Raw genomic sequence first — 685 nt, 5'->3', positions numbered from 1 at the left:
GTGTATTATCTATATGTATATATGCGTGTGTGTGTATGTGTGTGTGTTAAAATTCAAGGTCAATATTTACAAACATATAATAGGTATGTATTGTTGTTAATTAGATACTAAGAAATACATTTTTGAGTCAAAATCTCGAATACAAACACAGTTGATATTTTCCTCCTGAAGTACTTGATATGTCAGATCAATGAATAAGTCGCTTTACAGAAGTAATCCCATATCATTTGTCTCCGCTGTTTTTCTGTAGATTTGTTCACAGAAATAAAGAAAAAAATCCACGCGCATATTGTTGCCTGAGAAAGAAAATTCTGAATAACAAAAATACTTTAAACGATTCAGGTATAAATTGGGCCCTAATGAAATAATGTCACATCCTTCTTTAAGAATATAACATATTCTATAGATGTTGTGTAGTATATATGTATATCTGTGTGTGTGTTGGATAAATATTCTTCATTCGTGGGTTAACAAGGCTACCAATGGTTTCATGAAAAGTGGAATCTCTGGACAGTTATCAACCCAGCTATATGGGAACTTTGGTTCTCGTCTCCATTTGAGATGAGAATATGGAGACGAGTCCCAACGTTCCCATGTGGCCGGCTTGATAAATTGTTCAGAGATTCCTCTTTACATGAAACCGTTGGTAGCCTTGTTAACCCACGAATGAGGCTTTTATATAATA

This window comes from Octopus bimaculoides, chromosome 8 (assembly GCF_001194135.2).
Source record: "Octopus bimaculoides isolate UCB-OBI-ISO-001 chromosome 8, ASM119413v2, whole genome shotgun sequence".
NCBI classification, from domain to species: domain Eukaryota; kingdom Metazoa; phylum Mollusca; class Cephalopoda; order Octopoda; family Octopodidae; genus Octopus; species Octopus bimaculoides.
This window is presented reverse-complemented; position numbering follows the sequence as displayed.